The sequence below is a fragment of the Epinephelus fuscoguttatus genome, linkage group LG8 (genome assembly GCF_011397635.1).
Source record: "Epinephelus fuscoguttatus linkage group LG8, E.fuscoguttatus.final_Chr_v1".
Taxonomy (NCBI): domain Eukaryota; kingdom Metazoa; phylum Chordata; class Actinopteri; order Perciformes; family Serranidae; genus Epinephelus; species Epinephelus fuscoguttatus.
In genome coordinates, this window is record NC_064759.1 from 38,236,475 (window position 1) to 38,263,579 (window position 27,105).

Here is a 27,105-nt window from a genome sequence, read left to right on the forward strand (position 1 = left end):
TACGTGTTTACGTTTACTGGACGAAAACACTGTAGTCCTTGTTCCGGATAACAAGATGCTTGACAACACCGTTCTCAGTGCCTTTTTCGGGCATGTTTTGCTTATATTCTTGAAGTATCATTACAACAACAACCTTGTTCTGCTAATGCTTTGTCTGTTGAGGAGGAGAAGGGAGGTAGAAGGTCGAAAAAGGGAGACAGAAGACCGTACTTTGGCGAATGGAAACTGCTTAGTACAACGAGTCGAGTGCACGCTATATACATCATCACGCCAAGAGGGCAAGGAAACGAGCATGCGCAGAAAGACCGGAATGAACTTAAAGAGGAATGAGTGTGTACAAGTGTGAGAAATTCTTTCATTGGGAATTAGAAACAGAGAATTCCAGTCCCTTAAATCGGATTGAATTTTCATTCGCATTGGCCATTTTCATTCCAAGTTAGGTGTTTACAAAATCACTTTTAATAGGAATGAACTTTCATTCCGAATGAAAAGGGAATTAAACTGTCCATGTAAACGCACTCATTTTGTGTTCACGAGAAAGGGGTGGAAGTGACACAGTGACCTCGACCTTTGACCACCATAATCTAAACTGTTTATTGTAAAGTCCAAGTGAATGTTTGTGCCAGATATAAATAAATTCCTTCAAGGTGTCCTTGTGATGTAATGTTCACCAGAATGGGACAGACAGACAACCTGAAAACAACATGCCTTCAGCCGAACTTCCACAAATGGTGATGGAGGGGCTGCTGCTGCTGCTTGAACCCTCAGTCTCCACTCAGCCTTTGCATTGGTTATCATGAGAGAAAAAAAAAACAAAAAAAAACATGCTTCATAATTCTAATATCATATGTTCAAGACGTCATCAAAAATGTAATCAAGTGATTTTTGACAATAAAAATTTTTTTGACAACAATGTAATTACGCATATTTTTTATTTTTTGCAACCTGATAATGTAATCCCAGTAACATGTAATCAGTTACTCAGCAACCCTGAATATAACAAATAAGAGTGTAAGCACACTGGTGTCGGGAAGGCTGACTCTGCCCATGGGTTCATGGCAGCATGTGGATCCCCTGCTTCATCTGGCTTTCCTCTGTTGCCAGAGTGGGAACACCCCGCCAAGACAGGAAAACCCCACCACGGATGCAATTACACCATATTGATTCTGGTTCAAGGACAGCCTCTTTAATCACCACCGCCCCCCTCCGCCACCACGGCCACTCTCATATACCAACACACACACACATGCACACATATAAACAAAGGATGATTAACTGCATTGTTTTTCTATCTATAATTTATCCTGTTGTGCTGCAGTGACCCCATTGCCCCACAGGGATCATTTAAGATCCATCTTATCTTCCGGTTGTCATACAGTAATGGAAAAGGTAGGCAGTAACACAGTGGGCAGGCCCGGGCTAATGCAACTATCTCCAGAGAAGTAGTTACTGATGACATTAGCTTGAAGGATGACAAGGACCACATAGGCCATAAAAGACCAATCAGCCATAAAGCCTACTTATGTGCTCTGCTAACTCATGGCTATCAGCCATATTAACTGGGCCACATTCAGAGCTTACCCACTGTGTGAACGCATTTCCATTTCACTGAGACAAAGCAGGGCTATCGGCTTGCCTGGGCTCATCATTCTGGGCTCAAGACGATAGTGAGACGATACACCAGAGGAGAGACTGGAAAAAAACACCTCATCCTCCTCCCATCCACGCTGTCTGGGGCGCACAAGCCTTTGTTTCAGTGTTCTTGAATGGCAGATATAGCTGTGTGTGTGTGTCTGTGCTAAATATAGCCGGTGCCTCCTCAAACACAGAAGCTTTGTGTGTGATGCCTTGGTCACTGCCTGCTGACAGAGATTTGAACTACAGCAGGGTGAACAGAGAGAAATGATGGACTGATATAATGATGACACAGTTTAACAGAAGATGATCTGATTAAGGGGTAAGCTAACATGTCAGTGTGGAGACATTTCAGTAAAAGTCATATCAGTCTATCTCTATCTCTGACCACTTATGTATTCAAGGTGAGGCTGAGTTGAAAATGAGTTAAAGGATTATTAAGTACTACTGAGGCTGCCTTATAGCTCAAATAGTTGCCAACTGCCTGTTTACACAATAATAGCATTGATTACAGTTGTGTTTCTGGCCATCTGACAAATGTACTTCCAATATTCAATCTCTTATTAGCTCTGTTTTTGGTCTCCACCTACTCCTAAGGGAAATATGCTGCTCTTTATCTGCTGAATGCTCCACTATGTTTACCAGCCATGATGATTTTGCTGTTTGGTGCTGGACAGGTAATGTACAGGGGGTTTACTAGAGTTCTTTCAATGAAAACAGCTGCAAACCTAGAACATGTGGTTCTATTCATTATACAATTAATGGTCTGTCTCATCTCCTGGCCGTAAACAGGAGGGCTGAAGGTGAGCTTACGGCCCCCCCCTATGACTGACATCGGGTGAAAGCTAAACTAAATGATGCTGCTAGACTCTGGAGTCAATATCTGTCAAATATCCAACTTAAAACTAACTTCACTGCCGTCATGTGGCTTCAGCTGGCTTGGCATCAGTGTTTTGAACTGGACTGGAATGTGGAGCAAGAGTTTGGATCACCCGCATTTGGTGCACTTGCCATGACTGCAGTCACAAAAAATGGGTTGCCCGTGAACATTTGCAAAGGGGTCCACGCTGACCCTAATGGATGTGGTGGATGACAACATTTATGTCACACGGACCAAAGCGCACCCTCAGAGACACATAAAGAAACTGTGAATTGGCCTTGAGACATGGTGGATGAATGGGTTAAGCACAGGACTTTGAACCAGGAGAGTGGGGTTTGTGTCATGTATGAGTCAGTGTTGGCTTGTTATTTTTAGACTTAGCTGACTTAGTATTTTCAGTTTTTATGATATGTAAAGCTGCTGAATGTACACTTTGTACATAAACTTTAGCAGAATAGCCAAACAGGGTTGATGTCACATTTTGCTAAGATGCTCATAAGAATATACGCCTAAGAGCTCCCCAGGGAGCCTTAATTGAGAAATTTAGGGAGAGCTCTGACATAGTTTATTTCCCGTTGCCACTGTTTTTTTGTTGTTTTTTCTTATAAATGTATATTTACTTGTAGACTTGCACCGATTTATCGGCAGTGCTCGGAATTGGGCTGGTTTTCACATGATCAGCCATAACCTGCAACCAGCCGGTCAGTCTAAAATATGCCAATTTAAAACGTCGGTCAAATTCCCGGCACGCCGCATGATTGACACTGTGTAACATCAGCAGCGCACACACACGCACATGTGCAACTCATGGCTTGGGCAATATGAGGAAATGAAACATGGGCGGCTTCTCACCTTAATCATTCAGGCACACACATCAAAAGAGAGAAGGAGAAAGTTGTTAATTGTCCGTGTTAAACTGAACTGCAGAGTTCTCACTGCTGCACTGTGCCGCTTGAAACTGACGAGGCGCATGTCTACGTGCCGAAGATATGTGTGTCCGCGCGCTTACTGGCGAGCGCGACCTGAAGACCTGTGTGAATTTTCCACAGGAGATATTTTTGCTTTTTTGTCTATTCAAGAAATTACCCACAAATGCTATACACCAAAAATTATTTTTTATTTATCGATGTTTTTATTTATGTATGCCTTTTTATTTTAATACTGTACCTGAAGTTATAGTTGAGCAAAAAGGAAAATGTTTCTTAACAGGTTAAGAAACATGTCACTGTTTTTGTTTGTTTGAAATGATTATTGAAAAGCTGGTTGTATCTTGGTTAAAATGTTCTAATAAACCAAAGATAGAAAATATTGCAATATCTTGTGTCGGAATTGGAATCGGACAAAATCGGAATCGGCCATCCAAACACTCTCCAAATCGGAAATCGTATCGGCCCAAAAAATTGTCTATTTTCTTGTATATTTAGGTTCCTGAAATAAACAATAAGCTAATAATAAAGAACTTGTCAACGTGTGTATTTATTCATGCATAATTGTTAATGATAATCTGTGTCTAATAAACACAATGCTGTGGCCAATCCATGTGTGGTGGCGCACTCACAACACATTACCTACTGTATGATGACATCTTTGCATTGCAGCATTATCTCAGGAATGTTTTTCTGTGAAGCCGGCATTAGGTGTTTTGGTTAGAATAGCTGTGTTTTCTGTAAAACCAACATCTGAGGCTGAGGGCAAGTTCATAATTGTCACAGGTCTGCTCTGTATCTTTGAGGAAAGACTCACCGAAAGAAGACACTGTTCTACGTCCAACTGAATGATAGCAAGCGTTTTACCCCATCTTCAAGCATGGCCACTGTGAACAGCTATATAACCTACACATTTGCCTTTAGACATGGTCGGGCAACATTTGGTATGCATTCCTACACCTTGTCCTTTGGGCTTGGATTGTGAAGAGTCTCTACACAGAAATGCCTCTGTGTTATTTATTAATCTGAGTTTTAATCTATTTTAGGGGTTATTTTGTGATGGAATACAGTAATTTCCTCTTTGGCTCAGACTTACCTAGTTTCCCATATCCTTGAGTTCTGTTGGCCTCTTATCAAAGCCAATGTGACTTCTCACTGCAAGTCACTCTCATTAAGTGCGCCAGCAAAATAAAATATGTAGATGCATTTGTTATGTTGCTGCTGTGGCTCATCATCATTTTGAACACCAGCCTTAAGATATTGTGGATGAGAGTCTTAATTAACATACGTGGTGGAATAAAATATCCCAACAGCCAACTGATGTCCCAGATAGTGGCTCTTCATTACTGCATCCTACATCACCACTGCAGAAAACTGAACACATCTCTGAAATGATGGATTTATATGATATTTAGTGATGTATGTTGACCAGCTTTGATACTGGTCAATCCCCAGATATTCCACAGTGGAACAGCAGCTCTCAAGGATAAACTACATCCCACAAAGTACATAGTTACGAATCCTCGAAAAGGATATGTATTTAACTGACGGTGATAGGCTGTAAAGGGCAGATACATCCCGAGATAAAATGCATGTTTATTGAACAATAACAGATATACAAACACACGGCAACCCCCGTACACCTTCCTAACATCTGTGCCTATGAGGTGAGTACATTACATGTTTGATTTGAACGTTTATGGAGACGTGAATCGGTCTAGACCGGGAACCCCCAAATGAAAAACGGGGTTCATTTTCAAGACATTCATGCAATGAACGTCTTGGTCCAAGGCTACCTAAACCCCAAAATAGTCTTCTTTAAACCCTAAAAACTACATTATAAAAGAATCATTTCCAAAATGGCCACTGGGCGCACTCATTAGAGGAGGTGAAATCAGAAATTGAGGTCTTATTTTCCAGTGGAAATACAGTATTGACTTCATAAGTCCAATCAAGTTGGATACTTTTTTTCAAATGATTCAATAGTAAATCAGTAAAAGAGGTTGGGACTGACAGGCACACTATACAGATCGGCCTTTTCCACTGAAGACATTCAGACTTGTCTCAGTAGGAAACACACAGGTGTGAATAATGAAATTAATGATGGTTGCTTTGATTTCAGGGTCCTGGTATTGTGCATGCTGGCTCGCTGTCACTCTCACTGCAACACTTAAATAGAACAGAGCCATTGTTAATGTTATTAGTAACACCTGTGCTTTCATACTGTGACAAGTCAAAATGTCTGCTGTGAGAAAGGCCCATTAAGAAATCTATCATTAACTCAGTGAATGTATTTTACTCAAACTGTTTGTGTTTTACTCATAAAACTCAGATAAAGTTGGATAAAAGTATGAAATCCAGTAGTGATTTCTGATGAAAATTACAAAAGTTAGTGTAGGGATATTTCACAGTGTTATCGTGATGTTATCAATGACATGCTACAGTTTTTTGTTGATGACTGCTTACATATTTTAAGCAGTCCCAGTGAGTAAGCATCTACAGACAGTTTCTTTACAGAGAAATATAATGTGCATAATCAATAACAAGTTTCCAAGTTAGGCTAGTTGTTATTCTGTAGTGGCATAGGGGATATTCACTTATTTTTAAGTTGATGAAGCAAGTTTTCCCCCTCAGATTCTTGTTCAGACGGTGCAGGTTAATCTAATTTGTTTGTCAGTGGTAAACTGAAATTTTACAGATTCTGAATTAAGCTCTGTTAAACTCTAACATGCTGCATCATCGTGAAACTACAGGAGTTTGTTGATGTTGAAACAACTTTTGGATATAGTGGCCAAGGAATTTTCTAAAAAGTTTGTTTGAGTTTAACAAACTATCACTGAATTTGACTTACTTCATAATGTTTGGGAGTTGGGCAACAAACACACCACCTAATGGTTATGACGCTGAAATAGGAGAAGTTTTCTGGGAGTGGTGACAGACAATTAATTGTGCTGAAAACCACATATAGATTAAAAAGTAAATTGCAATACTGTGAAACCAAAAGTCATTGTTGTTTTAACGTAACATTACGCAATTTATGTACAGTCGTCATGCACTGATGTGACCCATGACATACTTATGTCACGTTACATTACGTAAGAAACATACCTATTTTAGACCAAAACGTGATCTCATTTCTAAACTTAACCAAGTAGATTTGTTGCCAAAACCTTACTGTTGACCACTGACCATTTCACATCATTAACTATGTGTTACAATGTGTTTCATCCCTGCATCACTAAGGCTAAAGGGTGCCCTGTGCATCACTATGAGATGCTGAGGGGTGTGGCAAAGCCTCATAATGATGATGATGATGATGATGTATAGAAATACATTATCAGAAAGCCATATTGCTGTTAGTATGTACTGGTACAGCATTCCATAAGTTTCCGCTTTTTAATTCCCTTCATGGTAGCACTTGATGTCAAATGCTATATGTACTGAAAAAGGGGTCAGCATATTAAGATATAGCTTCAGCCTGTTTCAGACTGCATAAATCTTAAGTTTGCATGTTTTTGTTTACATTAATTGTCTTTCTTTTTTCTGATTAGTTTCATGCCCTACTGTCTGCATCATTGATTGCAGAGCGAAATTAATGTAGATTTGAATCAGAAACTGGACCATGACCTAGCACGTTTTAACTACAATTTTATACATTTATCACTGTGTCGCTGCTTATAATTGTTACCATGTGCATCAGTGCCTCTAACTGCAGGGAAGCTTCACAGCTCAAACTCAGTGACCAGTGCCAGCCAGCCAGCCAGCCAGCCAGCCTCTTTTCCCAGAGTGAAGGAGCTTTTTGAGATCCAGCAGACTTCTTGGAGGAGGAAACGCTCTGGCCAGTTAGTGACTCAGCCAGGCCTTCTACCCCCTGATTAGTACAGCCGACCATTGCCTTTCATTGGGACTGTGGAGAATAAAAAGCACAGACATAAATGACTAAATTGGCCAGCTTCCCGGCACTTCCGGCTTCATGAGAGCGCAGAGTCACTCAGGAGAATGGCTGTGACGTGGCCAGCTCCTTACCTCAGTCTCCATCCCACCACACCAACTTCTCTCCTTACCAGCCCTGGCAGCCTCTACCCTTGCTCATCCTCAAAAACACTGTCATATAAGGCTGTGAAACTTGAGCCAGGAGCACAGCATTGTAATGAAAATACTTCACTGAACAGAGAAACTCTTCACTTTGTTACAATGCTGGTGGCAATTTTCTCATTCTGTCTTCCTAAAGACAAGAGCTGCGCTGAGATTCATTACAACCTCTGGACACACCGTTAAGCTGTAACACTATCAGAATGAGTTCTCATCACTTAAGTCTGATTTGCCTCTCAGTTTCTTTCAAAGTTGGAATCTAAAATTTCTCTCCTGGTAGAGCACATTGCCAGCATCGCTGCTTTTCTGTGCAGTAAATGTACTTATTAAGGTGGTCCACATAGGGAAACACAGAAACATAGACACAGTTACAATTTAATTTTCCATTTACCCACAATTGATCATTACTACCTCCACCAAGGAGGGTTAGTTTGTTTGTTTGTCAGGAGAAATTTAAAAAAAAAAACAAAAAAACTAGTGGCACAGTTTTCATGAAACTTGGTAGGCCAAGGACGAACCTTTTCAATTTTGGAGCTACTTTGAATCATGGGGCAAATACACAAAATGTTTTTCACTTTCATTAACATTGCACAATACTGCACTTGGGCTTGGTGGAGGTCTGCGCTCTGTGAGTACCCTTCTACAGTAATCCTGCACTTGTTGATGTTAGCCAGTTGATTTACAGATTGTTTGCAAGACATGCACCTACACTATGCATTTCATATCTATACATACATACTTATAAATGATTAAAGGAGCAGTGTAGTGAACTACAGTTTTCCATTGTAAATGAGCCAAATTTGAGACAACCCTGATGACCTCAGGAAGTACTCCCATTGAGTGGTAAACTGATTTTAATGTGTGAAAATGATGGCATTCTCTTTTAAAAACATCATTGATTTAAGGTTGTGCAATCCTGAAGATTGAAACAGAAACAAAACATGCTAACACGCTAGTGTCTCAGTGAGGTGCACAAATGAGATAAATGCTAACAACAACATGCTAACATGCACAAAGTCACAATGCTAAAACGCTGATGTTAAGCTGGTATTATGTTTACCAGGTTTGCCATCTTGGTGTAGGGTATTAGCATGCCAACACTGGCACTTTACACAAAGTAGGCTATAAACTAAGGGTAAAGGGAAATGCCACTAGTTTTTCCAAGTATTATGTCATAAACATAAGTACTGTACACACTGTCATCACCTAAGTTGTTAAAATTTATCCTGAGGGGAGCATGAATGGCTGTACCAAATTTTATGCTGATCCATCCAGAAGTTCACTTATTCTTAAGAATGAAAATGTCAACCTCATGTTGGTGCAACATGAAAAATCAGCTCCACCAAAGTCAGTAAAATACATTATCTCAGAACTATAAATGTCTGAACAAAGATTCATGTCAATTACATTGAAATATTTCAATCTGGAACAAAGTGGTGGACCAACCTAAGTTACCACACATAGAGCCATAGACATGGCTAAAAATTAAAACATATTTATTGATATAAATTGACAGCCTTTAGGATATAGTGCTTATGATGTAAAAAAAAAAAAAAAAAAAAAAAATCAGTCTCATGTTGCAATGTTACATAACAGTGTCCACATGAAATCAGCATGGCAAAATGGCATTAACTGGATGTGGATTTCAGGTCTAATTGGGCATTCACTACAGACTCATTAGCACAAGTGCCACTTAAGCAAACACCTTCATTTTGCAGCCACTTGCTATGAATCACTCCGTGTGCCATTGACTCCATCTCTGGGGAATTGCATCTGAATAAAAAGCATTGTGTCTGCTATCAGAGACCTGTGTGCAGGGCTCACACTGTCCTGACCTCTCTTTCCAGAAGCCAGCACTGAAGCTCAAGTATTCCAATTTGTAGTACCCTCTACATGACACAAGCGAAGCATGCCTTGAAGGGTTCACTATATTGAGGGAAAGATAAAAACAAAGCGGTGGTATGAATACAGAGGACGATAACCTTTGCTTTGAACTATCTGCTGCTTGCTCAGTTTTCAAAATTTGGTTTTAGTCTGTAAATAATCCACTGGTATTGACCAAGTTTGATGGATGGCAACCAGACCAATCAGTCTATCATGGGTAGTGTCTATATCAGTGGCTCCAAACCTAATTGCTTTAAATGCTCTTGGCTTATGGTTATGAGGTATGACCACCCCTGGCAAAGAGGGAAGACAGCCAGGATAAGAGCTAGGCTGGTCTAGCTTGGACCTTGGCTTGTTCCACTGCCCAGCCTGGCTGATACCCATCCAAAAGGAAGGGGAATTGAACTCAGGTTCATGTTGGACCGTGTTCTGGGCTGACAGAGCACAGGACTCTGGGGAAACAAGAAAAGGCTGACTCTATGTTTGCATTGATGATGCTTGGTGCTTAAATGTAGTCAAAGTTCAATGTGCTTTCAGTGACAACCACATCATCTGCTTGTACAATTCACCAGTGTTTTCATCGCTACTATTATTGGTTTGTTTTTGTTGTGCAGAATAGAGGGACAACAATTACATTTCACCGTGAAATCCTGGGTTGTACAATGATAATAGATGAACCTTGAACCTTGAATACGCACTTTTGACAAGGAATTATTAGTAGACAAAAGGTCCTTTTGATTACAAATCTTCCTTTTTGGTGTCAATAACCAATACATGTAATGTCTGTTTCAGTCACTAAAACAGTTCACAAGTTGTAGAAGCTACAGTGTTAGTGTCTGACCAATTAACAGTGCTCAATACTACGAAGTCTGCCCAAACTATGAGAAAATACTACCTCCGGAGCAGGGCCACTAGAAACTATTGTCAATTGGAAATCTTTGGTTTAAATAAAACCATGACCAATCCATTTCAAAACTCCTCTTGCTGCATGAACTCTTAAAACTAGGTGTTCTAGATGTGAAATGAAACATGATTCTTCAGCTGAATGTCCCATATTTTTGCCATAGATGTATTGAGAAAGTGTTCTTTTGAATACTTTACAAGACATTTTAAAAGATCATGGTGCTTTTCCAGGCTGATCATGGGTACTGTTTTCAGCAAGTCAGGTGTACATACTCTTGGGCAATACAGAGAAAATCAGATACCTTAAAATTGAGAATGAAGGTTGACTATTGGTGCTGGTAGAGTATTTACACAATAATTTTTTTAATAAATGTTTATCAGTAATGTGGATATATTCACTTAGTGAGTTAAGGAAAATCTAGGCAAAATCTACGATGATATCCTGTCTCATATCACAATATTGATATATTTATGTATTGCAGAGCCCAACGTGGACATAGAATTTACATTTAAGTGAACTTAATATACACCTAAGTGAAGTCCTTGGTGTGCTTCACAGACTGTTAAATAGCACTTTGGAACCTCTTATCAAAAGCAAAATGTAATGTTCCAAAACACACTGATCAGCAACTGGCCAGGTGTACAGAGTTCTGAAAGTAGGCAGGGTTTGCTCTTTCAAGCAGCTATCCTTTCCACACAACCACACCATGAATGCTTTGCAGGAAAGGACTATCCCAAAGTATATGCCCTTATTGCCACTGTTGTTATACATTGTGCCAAGCCTACAAAGATACACAAAAGACAGAGTTCTTGGAAAGAGATCAGGGAGACAGTGTGAAGCAGCAAGGAGGCGGATATGACTGCAGGGATTTCGGCCTACCTTCCAGCGATGCCATTCAGAACAGGTATAAACATGGGCAATGACAATCTGTACAAACTAGTTTGTTCGAAGCATACGCAAAACTTGAGGGTAAGGACTGTCACTTAGCTACAGTCTACTTGAAATGACATGTGTCCCACACAAACGCTTGCTGAGCCTTGCCAGGCCATGATGAAAGAAAGAGAGTCATTGTTGCTTCTCAGTTAAGAGGACACTCAACATTTGGCCCTGTATCCTGACAACACTGATCCTCTCTCAAACACATGATACCCTGATACTCCACTCCTCCTGTTTCAGCGCTTCTTCCTTATTCTCTCCCTGCCTCTCTTTCCGAACAGCCTGGCATGCCGTCTTCCCAAGGAGCTGCATATGGCCCTGCAGAAAGCCTCACTATGCGTCCATGAGACGCTGCCACAGATGGTAAATGGCCTGTCCCCGTCTCTCTTCCTCGTCCTCCCGCGGCGCTCACATTCCATCCCTCTGGGCTCGGAAAAGACGAGCATGTTGCAAAATTGCCCAAAGTGGGACGACACATTGTAGAGTGAGCAGGAAAATGCTGCAGCAGAGCATCCTGTCCATTAGACCAGAAAACATCAGCACCCATTCCACCACAACGGAAATGCTACCTATTAGCACAGAGGGGATGGGTGGTAGTGATGGTGGCAGTGAAGGGGTGGGGGGGACCTGACAGTGCTGACGTTGTTTCAGGGAGAAGGCAACACTGAGACTTTGTTGCAAAAACTGCAGCTAAAGCTTAGCACACACACACACACACACGCACACACGCACGCACGCACACACACACACACACACACACACACATGCACACATACTGCCTTCTCCCTTTTCCCGCTACTTTCTTCCTATCCCCAGAGTCTCTCGTCACATCCTCACCATTGAGACGCACTGGGACTCAGGTGGGCTATCCACTTTCAAGCTGTCATGCTAGCATGAGAGCTCATCATCACCCTGATTCCCCCCCCCCCCACCAAGAAAAACCACAACACACACACATACACACACATACACACACTTGTACACACACCATGCATGCACAATTCATATTTCCCCTGTAAATGCATATATGCCAACATGCCTGCACATTTCCACATCGCCCCATACAATATTACGAGTGTGTGTGGTATATCTGGGGAATACTGTTCACGCTCAAACACACACACACGCTAACAGAAGCGATGTATCCGAAGCAAGGGAAGAAGGGGGTGGGGGGCGATGGCAAGGGATGCAGGACAAAATAAGCACCAATCTCAGCCTTCCTCTTACCTTCCAGGAGGAAACAGCTCACCTGGATGCCTCTGAAGAGCAGACAGAACGCATTCAGGCCAACCTCTCTCCCTGCAAACCAGCTCAAAACATCTCCCTCCCTCCCTCTCTCTCTCACACACTCTCTCTCTCTTCCCTCTCTTCCGCTCCCTTTGCAAGCTGGAAATGATGAGATTGTACTATGAGCAGAGGGGGGAGTGAAATCTGAAGCGGCGGAGGGTATTAGGAGGCTGCGTTGTTTCTGGCAGACAGCCCTGTGAGACTGTGAGCTTATGGCTCATGAGGGACAAGGGGGGGGGAGGCTGCAGGTGGGTGGGCAGCTGGAGGTCGAGAATGGGTGCGATGCAGCAGATGGGAGGGAAAAAGTCTGTCCGCGAGGACATCCTGAAACCCTAGAGGACCCCCGCTCTGCTCAGATGGTACAGCCCAGAGGAGTTTAAGGAAGCAAACAGTGTCTGCAGCAGCAGCAGCAGCAGCTAGCAGCTGAGGCTACAGTGATGCAGCTACAGCATGAATGTGTGTGAGTCTGAGCTGAGCTAAGCTAAGTGAAGATGAGCTGCAATGGACCGGGCTTGTTTTTATCTTGACTATGCTACAGCACTTTAGATCAAAAAATAAAATGACATACAAAAAACAGATAAGATAACATCAACAAAACTCCAACCATATATCTTAATTAAACTCGCCTCACCACACTTTGGAATAATGCCATGTCCTTCATCAGTAAAAATGTGTTCTTCTTAAATATGGCAGGAGAGAGACCATGCAGCACCTCTTTGGCAGCTTGCTCATGACCTTCAAGCATCTACAAGAAAAATTAATTAATCCTGCAATGTCTGATTTACAGCACATACACTGTAGGAGATCGAATTAATACCACATCATACATTTCACTCAAAAAGTACAAAGAGTAGAAACACTGCACAAAATGTTTTGCCACAAGACAACTACGGCATGGACTAAAACCTTAAAATAACAAAAAGTCTCACTGACGTGCACACTGACACTGTATTTTCCTATTAATGCTTTTTTTTGGTACGTGATATTGACACCCAAGACAACCTGTGGCATCTTTTTGAGACACACTAGGCTTTTAACTAACACCAGTGCAAACCCATCCATGTCAATATTTGACGCTGAGAGCAACTGATGAAGTAACAATACGCAAGTAACATAGGGTCATCATGTATTGATGTCACTCAAGTGACATATTTAAGTCACGTTATATTACAAATGTATTTATTTAAACCCAAACCATGATCTTTTTTCTAGGCTGTCAAAATAGAACACTAATTTCAATTAATTAATCACAGAAAAAATAAGGGGTTAAAAAAACAAAAAACAAAAACAAACTCTGCGTTCCGTGGTGCCCTTTGACCCAGGGCGTCAACAAAGGCCACAGTTGCTTTGTCACATGATGGAGGCAGACGAGATGACGCTGCTTGGCCCCTTAAATGGAACATTTACATTTAAAAAATGCCTGGATGGAAGTGTTGATAGGAGCACCATACTCTGCAATTTCTGCAGTAAGGAATTTTTGTACCATTGGAGTATTGCAAGCCTGAAATATCAACACAAAGCATTTAGCAGCAAACCTGGAAGCGTGAGCTAGCACAGCCTCTGATGCCAGTGCTTGCAGCCAGCCTTAACATGCCAAACTCGACAAGGTATTCAGACACAAGCGGACTGAGTCTACCTGTGGCTGACTAACTCCCCTGCAAAATGGATTACAACAGACTACAGACCAGTTTCAGTGGTAGAGGACAGGGGGACAATTGTGCCCAAAATCCAGCAGCTGTACTTCGACACATCTGCCAAAATTCATTTGAACTGAAATGTTTAAATACTTTTACAGCAAAAATTAATGAATGCGATTAATTTTTACACTAGACTCTTGTTTGATACTTTGTATTAAATTATACATATTTTATTTCACCTCTTAAAGAGTAATGCAACACTGTCTGCTCCTCCTGCATACATTTGGAAAAAAACACGCACAGTGGAATCAGAGTGTCAGGGGTCATGGTTCTGCTTGCTATTATGAGGAGTAGCATGGGATATATTTTGAGATGTGCATACTAGACTACATCAGTGTCTGTTCATTTGATAGAAAATTTCCCAAAGAGAGCACAGCAGTCAAAAAGTTGTCTTTCCTTTCCTTTTCTTTGATTCTGTGTTCTTCCGCCCACTGCTCATGCACATCAGTGTCTCTTTCCCCGGCTGCAATGAGCATCCCATAGAAAACAAACAAATAAAAAAGCTTTTCTACCCTCTGGGGAAGTTTTACAAATATTAAATTGGTTTATGGTGAAAAAGTTTTTTGGGCAGCAGGGGATTTAGAGTTACTATTTTCCTTTGTTTTTCCCAGTCACTTAGAAGTGGTAGATAATAATTACTGAGTGAAAACAGCACGAAAAATTCAGAACAACAGGGGATGACCAATCTCTTCTCAATCCCAGGTCGTCAAATACCATTGTTTTTGTCATGCCCTCTCTGCATCCCAGAAAACCATTTCCCTCAGTGGAAACAAAGCTTTGATTAACTTTTATTTAACAGATAAGAAACAATAAATTGTGAAGACAATAAAGCCTCGACAAAAAAGCATTTTATGTCTTGTGTGTGACTTATCCTGGTTTTATATGAGCAGAAGAAATCTTCACTGTGTGCTAGGCTAATTCATACAATGCAAAATACCATAGGCTTGTGCTATTAACATTAGCATGTTGTATTTTGGGGAAAATGTTTCCAGCAAAAAACAAATGCTTTGTCTGCGAATCCTGCCAGTCATAGTGAAGCTGGTTTGTGTGCTTGTAATTGAAATTGTCACTATTAAGCCATGTTTAACATGTCTTTAATGTGTGTTTTGGGTGTGTTTCAAATCAACTACACTTTATAGCGCTTCACAGAAACCCTGCTGCCTACCAGTGCTTTGGACGTGTAACTGCAGAGTGACACAGACACACCACTGCAAAAGTATACGGCGTAGACTCTGCATAGAGCTGTGCATAAGTACATATTTGCCTTAATGCAACGTGTAGGGAGAGGCACTAAGTCACTGCTTGCTAGCCTTAGCTAATGACGTTTCACAAGCCTGGTATACTAGGGCTTGCTGTGTAGTTAACTGCCACAATCGTTCTCACGATCGCTACGGAAAAAGGATCAATGGACTGGGATTTTTTTCTAAATCTTTATAAATAATACAAGTAATAAATGATGTGTGTTTCGGTGCTCGTAAGGATCCACTCCACCTATTTCCTTTATTTTTTTGAGGTACTGAGCCTTTGGAACAGGGTCCAGCTTGTATACCATCCAACAGACTTCTCCTTAGCCCAGTCCATTTTTTGTTGTGTTCTGTCTCGCTTCTCGCTTCGCTTCTTCTCTCTCTTGCCAACGTAAACAAAACAACAATGACCGCAAAAATGGCTTTTGCGACCCACAATGCATTGCGCAATCACATGCCCTTTCGAGCCCAATAGCATAGCAGTGTAACACTGTCATTGGAGCCAGAGTCTGTGCATTAGTGATCCCCATGATATCAAGTTCCCACCTTCCGACCAATCACGTGCAGCTCCACTGATCATGACACAATGATTAGCACTCACAGCTTTCAATTAGGTAGCCAATTCCCCTTTTTATGGCATCAAATAATTGATAAAAACCAAAATTATTAGAAAAATGATCACTTGAACAAACAGCTTGGTAACAACTACCTAAAATGACAAAAACCACTGTTGTAAAAATGTATTTGATGTGTACTTGTCCCATACGCTAACACAGAGGGGGCGTGGTTTATGACCCATATTGCAGCCAGCCACCAGGGGGAGGTCAATACAGAATGGCTCCATTTTTGGTGAGCTGTCGTGTCGTCCATCATTATTATAACTCTATCATTTCACAGGTAAGGCCTACAGCAGTCTCCAGGGTCAAAGTCTGTGAAAGGCTGGGATGACATACTGAGAGAATAAACGCTGTGGAAATGACATTACAAAACATATTTAACCACATGAACTATTAGAGTAGGCTACAGGTAATTTCACTCAACCAGAATGTTTTTTACATGGTCTTTACTGCCTTCACTGATTTGCAATCTGCCTTTTATTTAAGAATTTAGTGCATGTACTGTTTATCAGTTATCTGAGTAATTGTCATATTCAGTGACATTTTAATCTAAATTATCTGTTGTTCTGTTCTCACTCTGCTTGCGGCATTATACCTGCTCACTACCCCTCGTCTCCTATCAGAAGGTGATGTTTAGAAAGTGGGGACAAGAAAGGAGAATAAAATACTCTGTTAAACAAAACTATAGTCCAGTTTTTTGCTTGTATCCCCACAAAAGTTTGAATCCATTACAGATTAATTGAATCATCTGGGAGGCGGAGCCACCACTACAACACAACCATACAGTGTGTTTAACAGGAACCTTTGCAGTCCAGCAGCACTGCAGAGATAAGACAAGACCTGCTTGAGTTTTGTTTTTTTTTTTTACAACAATGTCATTTCTCCTAACAACCACTAGGTGAAGACAGATGAATGTAAGAATAAATACATGAAAGTAATACTTCAAAAGCACCAACAGCAACAACAGACACACAACAAAGAGCAACTTAATGATGATTATGTTAAATAGAAAATATCTCACAATAAGGCTGTGAGAGCAGTGCGGGAGAAGTGTGTGTGTCACGACGTGTATTTTAAGGAGGAGAAGCTGCCGCCCAAATCATGTCACGCTCCGTCACGCTACCAAACACTAATCATCAGATAGAGGAGACTTTTCCTTTGTTCACATTCTCACTCAGTCTCACTCTCCGCTCTGTTTTTCCCTTGCTCCCCCTCTCTCCCCGTCATGGATGACCTTGACTGACAGGCGTGTTGCCACAGGAACCACACCATGCCTATTATGTTGTAGTGAGGCAGGAAGGTGTGAAATTCACAATAAGATGGCTCGGATTGGATCTAAACCAGAGTCGATTTCAAAGCCACAGCAGACAGCAATCAGTTAAAACCATAAAAACTGCAGCAGAGATTATTTGCATTTTAACAGGATTTAACCCTTTTAACATATAAACACTCACACATGTGAAATATGTGCAAGGGAGGTACAGAATTGTGGTGGGGAGGCTGTAGGTCATTCATTATTCAGGGTTGCACAAAACATCCTCCCAGCTCTGGTCCGGAAGCAGATACACACACACACACACACTCATACATACACATACTGTGTATGGGTCACTGGGGTGACTGGGGGGGGGGGGGGGGGGTCCATCAGGGGGTAAGAGGTAAGACAGTGCAGAGAGACAATGGACAGCCTGCCTGGATGTGTGATGAGCAGAGAATGAGGAGATCAGCAGCCAGATAGAGGAGTTACAGGATATGGAAACAAAACAAGGTCTAAAATACACTTTTGAGCTCATCTGCAGAGGAATAAAACTAAACATCTGTGTCTACCAAAAACACATCTGCACCAAAAATAATATATTTGTTTCACATACGCTGCCCAGCCCACTGCTAATTATTTCAGGGTTTCCCTTTTGTTTTTTTTTTAAAACCAATTAAAATATTTGCAGCCATGTTTTGATTCTCTATATTTGGAGCTGGACTGTTCTTTAGAAGAGCTGCTGCAATATATACACTGTTTGGGTATTCATTGCTCCATATTTTGCAGTGCAGAGCCTACTCTGGGCACAGATGGAGCAGCACAGCATCAGGCACAGTGAAACTTAAAGGGATAGTGCACCCAAAAATGAAAATTCAGCCATTATCTACTCACCCATATGCCGAGGGAGGCTCAGGTGAAGTTTTAGAGTCCTCACATTCCTTGCAGAGATCCCAGGGGAGAGGAGGTAGCAACACAACTCCACCTAATGGAGGCTTACGGTGCCCCAGATTCAAACGTCCAAAAACACATAACTGAAACCACAAAATATCTCCATACTGCTCGTCCGTAGTGATCCAAGTGTGCTGCAGCCCTGACATAAAAAGTTGTTTGGAAAAACGTCATTTGAACTCTGTTTTTAGCCTCACTGTAGCCTGTAGCTCTGACTGCTTCTCTGTGCTCCGTGCTCACATGTGTGTGCTTGAGTGGGGACCGTGAGACATGGGCACCGAGTTCATGTGTGTTCATGTGCTTTCGCTGGTCTCACGCGCAAGCAGGCTAAAAACAAGTTCAAATGACGTTTTTCCAAACAACTTTTTATGTCGGGGCTTCAGGACACTTGGATTACTACGGACGAGCAGTATGGAGATATTTTGTGGTTTCAATTATGTGTTTTTGGACGTTTGAATCTGGGGCGCCGTCAGCCTCCATTAGGTGGAGTTGTGCTGCTACCCCCTCTCCCCTTGTATCTCTGCAAGGGATGTGAGGACTCTAAAACTTCACCTGAGTCTCCAGCGGCATATGGGTGAGTAGACAATGGCTGAATTTTCATTTTTGGGTGCACTATCCCTTTAAGTATTCATTGTGATGGGTCTAAAAGTTTGATTTCACTCACAAATGGCTGCTCCTCTCATCCATCAGTCTGATCTGATCAGCTCTGATCGGATCACCTCATCAAATATCCTCCCTGCAGCATAGGGGGAACAGATTGATACACACACAGGTTCTCATTCTGAAAATTAAAATACAATACCAATACCAGAACTCTCAAAATAATGCCAATACCAATAAAGTACTTAAGTCAATACCCATAATGTAAATAGTGTGGCAAACATTTTGGTGGCATACCCTCTGTGCTCAACTGCACCACACTACAGACTGTATGTATGAGCTGTAGCTGCTAATGGCTGAGTGTGAGCTTTGCGCCAGGAACACTTGTGTGCAACACACACAGTGACGGGGCTAACTGTTAGCATCACACGACTAACATTACTGGTTATAACGTGTCAAGCCCTTTGGGTGTCAGTGTGAGCTTGTTGGCACTGTTAAAACAGCTTGGTGTTGGACGTTAGCCAATGCACCAGGCAAACGCAGAATTGACCATTTGCAGAGAGGTTTGTTGGAACCGTTGAGAGGGTCAGTGCTGGATGTTAGCCGCTGCTGCCTATGTGAGCTAGTGCTAACCGGGCAAGCATAGAACTAAGTGTTCACCAAGCGGAGTGGCTCCGAAGACGGCAGCAACAGGAAGTATGCTAATCGGGAAGACAGGATGGTCCAGGATCAGACCCGTGGTGAAAAATGGATTGAATGCTGTCGTCATTTGACTGGAAACAAGAAGTGAGAGCTATGAGTTTGTCCCCATTCTAGCATAAAGATGCCCGTACCCGTGATATTTTTTAGGTCCGCCAAACACAAAACTTACAAATAAAAAGCTGACAGGTAGATTAATAACATCGTTGGTACCCATGGGTCAAGCACACACATAAATGTGGGTTTGTTAATCATTTCTCATAAAATTATTTCCATCTTAATTTCAGTTTTTGAGGTTGCTTTAATAAAAGTTGACAAATGCTAGATTTCTTGAATACCAGCAAACTTTTTTTCCTCCTCGCATTTGCTGCATTGATTTACATTCTGTGGGCTGGGTGGGAGGCTTTGGTGGGCCATATGTGGCCTGCAGGCTGCCTGTTGACAATCACTGTTGCATATTGTTACAACGAATCATATCATTGCTTAGTAATACAAATTATACTGGATCATTTGAGGTCTGCTGTTGATGTATGGAGCTGTGAAATCTGAGATACCATAGATTGTACCTGAACTGCACTGCAATGACAAGCTCCTGTATGTTGTGAGGAAACTCAATAATACCATCGAACATGAGGTGGTGAAAGGAGTGAATCTGACAGCTGCCTGCCTGAACTGTTCAGCAGCCAGCTGCTGTTTTATTCATGATATAGCTCATTATTATAATAAATGCTTTCAGACTCTTTGACTGCAAAAACCAACAGTGACAAATACACTAACACCCTTTAATATGTGTAATGAATCAGGCATTATATTCATTTAATGAAAGTATATTCTCCCACACACCACACACCTCTGACTGGCATAGTTCAGTAGCATTTTGCAATGTTAGTGGACAATTAGCACCAAAAGCGTTTGATTCAGCTGGCTCAGAGTCAAGTGTGCAAACAGTCAAAGGCCTCAGACCGCACATAAACCAACCACTGATATGTTGTCTCATTAAACAGTAACCAGCGTGGCAGGAGACTCATATTGATTTTATCATCAGAGACTAATTTCAGTGGAATTTGGTCAGAGCTCAAGTCTGACTCAATGGCGACATGTTTTCCTCTGAGCTGAATACTTGCTCAAGCTCTTGTGTCTGCTCTGACGTGGCTACCCTGAGGGACTTTAATGCCATCTGCTTTAAGTGATAGGACTGTTTGAAATGTGATACTCTTTAAGTTATTGTCCACATTTAACACAAGAAGATTGATCACTGTGAATAAGAACATCCTGCAATATGCATGAGGGACCATAGTGCCATACTATTTTCTGCATATTTTAGCAGTTTAGGGACTGTTCTTTATTCATCAGGGGAGGGAGGTGGCTGGGGTGAAGCTACAAATATTTTTCCTTGAGCCTCCCTGAGTGACTTGGGAAGATGCATGACCCTCCCTCCACCATGAATTAGTTATTAGATTTTGAAAACCTACCCTTTGATGTTTGAAAGTTAAAAGTTAAGAGTTAAAGAGTTTTTTTTACACTCTTGTTGTGCATGCTGGTTAGTTTGTGCTAGCAGTTTATTTTTTGCCAAACTGTAAATGAGATGTAGACGAAAGTGATACTCATGAAATATCACTATCTTAAGCATGGATTTGGTTATATTTTTTTGTCTGACTGAAGTGTTTGTCAAACATGATGTATCCAAGAACCATATGAAATTTGAAAATGCTGTTTTTACCTTCTTTTGCAATGATATATGGTGTAAATTTGGCAATTTTTAAAGAAAACATGCCTTCCAAACACACGATTTCTTTAAAAAAAATGATGGTAAAATAAAAGTTGCAGATCCCTCCCCTTGGCGAGAATAAAAAAGTCCCTCCGTAGTGCTTAAAAAGCTATTTGACATGCCTCCCAGTTTTTGCACCACCTCTTTCCCCTCATTAATAACGAGCAGTCCCTTAATGACCTTTACATTACTGCTAGAAATCAAATACATATCTTTTATTCTATTTTATTTAATGGTGACATCTTTGAGTTTAGTCTTTACGTTGCTTCCTTTTACAAATTATTTTACTTGTGACACTTATTGCAGTCACTGCAGTGATGCAGGAGTATTGGATACCTTGTACCTTTGCTGTTTAATTTTTCTACACTTCATCATTGAAACACATTTTACATGTTTGAAGTACTTTTACTTTAAAATAAGAGTGTCTTTGTGTCATTTTTACACTTGTGACTTTTATGAAGATTCTGTCTCTCTGACTTTTTAATGGTGCCTGCACACAGTGCAATAACAACAATATTGCAGGTTGACTGGATGACACGCAGTGTGATATAGGTCTAATAAAGTCTTGGTGGCGATCTGTGTCAGAGTGTACAATATTAATTTTGAGGGGTGTCAGACTGTGTGACGAACACCCACTGATCTGTAGCGGAGAGATGCAAATAGGGAAGAAAAGATGCAAGCATGCAAGCAGAGACGTGTCATCAATTCTCTCCACCCTTATGGTTTAAACATTATTAAAAGTGTGTGTAAGGGCCTGGTCTGGGCTGGGGAACAGAGGGCTACATGGGCTGCCAATTTTGCAAAACAAGTTTGAGGTAAATGTATTTTTATAGCTGGCTTGCCAGTGTATATTTTGCATCATTTCATGTCATATTCAGATTGGTTTGTGTGTAGTCATGGGTCGCAGCAGAAGTCACACCATGAGAAGTATTGAGGTTCTAAATTTCAAACTGTCAGAATTTTGACTCGAAATAAGCTGAAAGTCTGACAGGCGCTCTTTGACCAGTGTTATGGATTCATTTCACTCTTTATATTACAACTGCTAACCTTCTGTTGGGATAGCACAAAATTGGTGTAAAAGAGGATTCCTCACTAAAATGAAACAAAGACATTATTGACTGTCTGCCAAATACCTAGAGCCCAACTGATACTAGATTTTGGGGGCTGATACCGATATTAGGGAGTAAAAAAATGTGATACTGATATATCGGCCGATAATACATATACAGTACATTATATGGGTTATATATTTGTATACACACACACACACATTTAGTGATGTGTAAATTTTACAGTTCAATAATAAACTTTGTTGTTGAAACTGATATCATCACACTGACACCGTAAACTTCATTGGTGATGTGACTATGATGACTATAAATTATCCTAAGCATCTTTTTCTACTTTACATTCTGTAAAAAAAAAAAGTTTTCATATTGGTTTATATTGACAACATACTGTATATGCCGATACTGATATATCTGTGATAGGCCAATATTAGTTGATGTAATCAGCCGACCAATATATTAGTCAGGATCTACAAATAGCAGTGAGGTTTTCGACGGTTTAAAAAAAAAAGCACAGCTGCTGATGTTTTGGCTCAACGAACTGGCGACGTTCAGCTGAACGCCATGGTTGCTCTTAATAACTTACATAAATGGTGGCGCAGATAATAAAGAGGTGAGTAGGTATTCAAAATAAATTGGGGAGTCCAGTAGCTCATCTGGTAGCACAAGTCTTCCACATATAAAGGCTATGTCCTTACCACAGCATCTGCGGGTTCGATTCCAACCTGCAGCCCTTTGCTGCATGTCATCCCCTCTGTCTCACCCTCACACCCAACCTGTCCTATCCAATAAAAGCCATAATGATAATCTTTAAAAAATGTTTTAATTAAAATAAAGGTTTTTACAAGGACACTGTTTGTGTTTCAACAGCTGTTGTCACTACGAGCAACCATGATGCATTCAGCTGAATCACCAGTTAACACTCTCAGTAAAACCGAAACACTGAACAACACTGTATGTGTACTGTTTGTCATGATGACTGAATGATATTTACTTTGTGGTCACTGCCCGGGTTAGAGCAACTAACATTACATATATTTCACAATGATGCCAATAATGTTCGTTGACTGAGTTCATTTAATCTCAGAGTTAACTGTTACAGTTATTTTCTCCTAAACCTGCAATTACATCATAAGAATCACAAATGTTTGCATCTTTATTTCTGCAACAGTTTGTATGAAAAAATACCACTATGCTGACCACCTGCTGCACACAACAGCACCAGAACTCATCTGGCTGTGACCCTCCTGACACTCATTAAGGCTGCTGGTGTGAAAAGTCGTCACAGTCATCATGTCGGTCGTCACAGGGCATTTGTCCAATGAATTCTTTCTTTCCGCTGCAACCTACATCAGCCTTATAATAGGATTCATTCAGCAGAGTCACATGATCGTTGAAGCTGACTCCTTAACCACGACCTCAAGTAACTGATCCCAATTTTATTCTGTTGTCAAATAATCCACCTGTGGGTCCAGACACATGCCACACTGCCAGAACTGTAAACAACCTATCCTCTGTTTTTTTTTCTAGTCGCCATTCAAAAGACACAAAACATGTAATGCTGAATTACACAACACTTTCCTTTTTAATGTGGTAATGCAGACTAATAAAAATGCATCCTCATATCCACATACACATTCCAGCCCAAATAACCTACAGTTTGTCAGCCCACTCCAATCTCCTGTAATTTTAAAGTTACTCTCAGTTATCAAATCCCATTTTTAATACAATTTGGACTCTAATAGAAGCTTAAGCTTAGGTCAGGGTTGCTCACAGTATGATGGAAATGATTGACTTTTTTCTTAATTAAAACAATGAGACTTTAAGACCACAGTTAGTTTGGCTTTGCTGTAAACAGGTACAAGAACTGTCCTTCTTCTGTTCTAACAGAGCCGGTGTTCAGTGCATGTATGCTGCCCCTCAAGGTTGATAAACATTGTGTCATTTTCTCTTCAATGATTAGCAATGTTAAACTCCCAGGAATTATCCACACCAGTGATTTTCTTTTTTCTGCATAATTAAATGACTTCTCTGGACTGTGTGGGCGTGTACACATCGTGCCAGATTAACATATTCAGTCTTCCATCATCAGCTGCTTCAAAAGCAGGAAAAGTGCAGGTGTAGTCCTATGCAATGTCAGGGCCGGGCGATGAAACTGGCTAACCTTTATTAAATTGAGTTGTTATTAATGTTTTAGACAATGCATGATTTTCTTGCTATTGCATATTTAAAGATGTACCAGTAGGCCTTGTCATAGCAGTGGGTCCGTGAGTGCGGTGAAGAAGCAGAGAAGTGGAGGGCACGCACATCCAAAAAAAAACCGTTTAGATCAGAGCAGAAATCCCCACACTCTATTAAAAGCTCCCAGTAGTTTTAATTGTGCAACGATTTGTGTAATCTTTCAATAAGTGTGGTGACATCAATTCCCACCATAGCTCTGGCCAACTTAAAGGGGAACACCACCCGAATTAAGAATTCCAATATGTTATCTCCATGACACAGGAAAGTTCAATCAGTATGTGTGAACATGAGCTACTCTCTCTCAAAGCGAAAAACTAGAGAAGTAAGTCTCACACTTGTGATGGCATCAAGTAAAAACTCTGAAGCTTCTTCGTAGACAATGAATGGGAGACAGATTTTGTGGACAAACAGAATGTTTGTTTTCTTTTTCATACTCAAATGAGCTTTTTTCCCAATTCATTGTCAGTGAAACAATTCCAGACTTTATTCACAGCACAAATTTGAATTTTAGTAATGTAATTTTTGGATTTGGAACGAGTTGTTCATGTTTGCTAATATTTCTGGACTGTCTAAAACCATGGAAGTATCATGTATGAATTTAGAAAATGGAAATAGCTCCCCTTTAAAGGAACAGTTCACCCCAAGATCAAAAATACATATTTTCCCTCTTACCTGTGGCACTATTTATCAATCTAGATTGTTTTTGTGTGAGTTGGAGATATCGACAATAGAAATAAAATCTCTGATTAAATGAAACTAGTTAGCAGTCGGCTTGTGGCGCTCAAAGCACCAGCAAAACACATTTGACAAACTCAACAGCAACGCTGTGGTGAAAAAAAGCAGACAGATATACTGTATGTGACAGTGTGAAAAAACCCCATTAAGTCTGAACACATCAAACTGAATAAGACACATATGATTGGAACCAGATGGTGTCACATGAACAGCAGCTGTATGTTCCCACCTACAGTAGGAAGCCCCTCACTGAGTGAACATCAACCTTGTGTTTAGTCAACAAGGTCAGACAGGAAGTACCACAGAAGCTGAATATCAGTACAGAAGTTAAACCTGAACTGCGAAAGTCCAGAGTGAGATCAAAGAGGCGGGGTCCGCCTCAGGTAGCTATTAAAATGAGCCCAGTGTGTCCGCACTTAGAGCTGAATCATACCTCACACTGCCTGCATGGCATAATTGGCTGTACACCCTGCATGGCCATAGACACACTATACTGTGAAACACATTTTGTAAGACTCTTTAAAGAGTGTGTAACAGAAGCTACAGAGAATGTGTAGGAGTGAGTTTCGGCCTGCTGCTGACCTTGACTCCTCCTTGTCAATTAAAAAAAAAGCTCAAACACAACTACCACCTACCTGTCGGAGAAAAGTGCCAAACGACTGACAAGGACAAAAGCGAATAATGCCGCAGAAGCACCATATCCACTTAACTCCAGCCATGACGGAGAACTGAATGACCTAGAGAGGATGAAGCACCCAGCTGCTGTACTTAGCGCTCCAGCTGTTTATATGGGTTTCTGTGTCTGTGTGTGTTTATGTGCGCATGTGTGCTGTGCATGTGGACAAATGTTCAGTGATATTCACACCCGTAGCTGGCCTAAATTCCCCTTGAACTCACATAGCACATCTGTGTGCTGTCCTCCCCTCCCACTGTCTGTATTAGGATTTAGGACCCTGCTGATGCCTCTGGCTTTCTGAAGAAACAGAGCCTCCATGTTGCCCCTCCATCACTCTGTCATTGTTATTCCGCAGCGCGCTCCACATTGCCCGCCACCTCTGGGCCCCGCAGATCAATAGAGGAGCAGACCAAATCACAAACACATACACACGCAGAGAATCAGAAACAAAACTGCTTATTGGAAAACATTTTGTCTCATAAGCTCAGCGTTGCAATTAATTTAGGGCTAATTCATAAAACAATAGGTCGGCCTGAGGGATGAGCCTTCAGAAAATTACTTCTTCATAGTGGTGGTCAAACAGCTCATCAGTCTGCTGTTTGCTCGCTGTGAGGGATAAACCGCAGCTTTGTGCCACTGACGAGCATCAGAATGCAAATCAGCAGAATGATACAACACGAGCACATGAAACAGGCAGAGCGACTGCAGAATTTAAAGAAGCACCATAATCCCTATTCATCACTAAGCACACCGCTCCAGGCCCTCAGATTAGCTCTTACATTTTACTGTAGCGAACCTGCACAAAGTGCCAAAGTCTGCTGTAGAAGTGTGACTTCTAAAGCTGGATTGACCTTGGCTTGACTCTTAACTTCTCGTAGCCTTGCAGCTTTTAAGACTCAAGTAAATGAGAGTGGTTGGCTGCGGGGGCACTGATGCTAACAGAACCATACCCTGTTGTTGAGAAAAATGTCTCACATAGCTTTGATTGCTAAAAATCAGTCACGCAGAGTG

The 27,105-nt window shown here is 41.1% G+C and overlaps 1 protein-coding gene across 3 annotated transcripts in view; it reads right to left on the reverse strand.

Annotated features, from left to right (window-relative positions):
• The window catches only part of cdk14 (cyclin-dependent kinase 14), a 278,138-nt gene that overhangs the window by 197,716 nt on the left and 53,317 nt on the right, over positions 1 to 27,105 (reverse strand). The window contains exon 1 of one of the 3 annotated variants that reach the window (XM_049584040.1): positions 12,507 to 12,643. The exons of 1 other annotated variant lie outside the window; for it this stretch is intronic. The gene's annotated coding sequence lies outside the window, so the exon portion shown is untranslated. Of the gene's footprint in view, positions 1 to 12,484; positions 12,644 to 27,105 lie in introns of those variants that run through there. One more of the 3 variants, XM_049584039.1, reaches the window with a different exon arrangement.